The 944-nt window shown below is 59.6% G+C and overlaps 1 protein-coding gene across 1 annotated transcript in view; it reads left to right on the top strand.

The window, feature by feature from the left end:
• KMT5A (lysine (K)-specific methyltransferase 5A) overlaps window positions 1-944 on the top strand; it is a 72,671-nt gene that overhangs the window by 28,848 nt on the left and 42,879 nt on the right. The gene's annotated exons all lie outside the window — the stretch shown is intronic.

The raw sequence follows: 944 nt of genomic DNA, 5'->3' as shown, positions 1-944 counted from the left end.
CCCAGGCGCCGGATCCCGGGAGGAAGGGGGGAAGCCAGCCAGGTAAATGGACGGGAAGAGGGTACTCCAGGCAGGGGGATCAGCAAGTGCAAAGGTCCTGAGGCAGGAACAAGCCTGAGGTTCTGGAAGAGCCAGGAGCCACGGCCACAGTGTGGAGCCGGGCGGGGACGGCCTGTGGGCTCGAGAGGCCGGGACCTGCAGAACCTCACAGGCCATCGGAAAAGTGGGTTCTATCCCGGGAGCCGTGGGAAGCTACTGAAAGGCTTTTGTTTCTTTGTTGGGGGATGATTTGAGGTTTACAGAGGAGTGACAAAGATAGGACAGAGGGCTTCCATAGCTCCCCCCCTCCCCCCCATACATTTGTCACACCAAGGACATTGCTGCGGGTGCCTTACTACAGGGGTGGCTAAGAGCAGTCTACAGTTATTCATTACCTATTCTGTAATTTTCCATATGAACAACTGTATTGTACTGGGTACACTACTATTTAAAACTTTCCTGAAGGCTTTAAGCTTTAAGGCGGTCCCACCCCCCTGTGGATGCCCCATGGAGAGGGGCAGGGGCCGGGGCAGAAGCAGGAGACCCGGGAGGCCAGCAAGGCGGCTGCAGAGGGGCCTGGGTGAGCGCCATGTGGCTTGACTGCTAGGCAGCGGTGGAAATGGAGAGGAGCTGGGTTCCGGGCTGTTCTGGGTGCTCACGTGGGGGAGGGGGTCTTCTGAGCTCCCAGGAATCCCTCGTAAGGTGCGGACACCTGGTCTTGCTCACCACGGTGTCTCCAGCACACAACAGACGATCAGTAAATCCGTGTGGACTGAGTGATAGGAAGGGCCCGCGTGGGCTGCAGTCGGTTCCGCTGGGTAAGGCAGGTTCCGGGTGAACCCTGTGTGCGGGGAGGGCTGGGCTCCGCTGCAGGTGGCTGCTCCGCTGCCGGCACAGCTTCCGTG

Source organism: Myotis davidii, unplaced genomic scaffold (assembly GCF_000327345.1).
Source record: "Myotis davidii unplaced genomic scaffold, ASM32734v1 scaffold223, whole genome shotgun sequence".
NCBI lineage: Eukaryota > Metazoa > Chordata > Mammalia > Chiroptera > Vespertilionidae > Myotis > Myotis davidii.
This window is presented reverse-complemented; position numbering and strand designations above follow the sequence as displayed.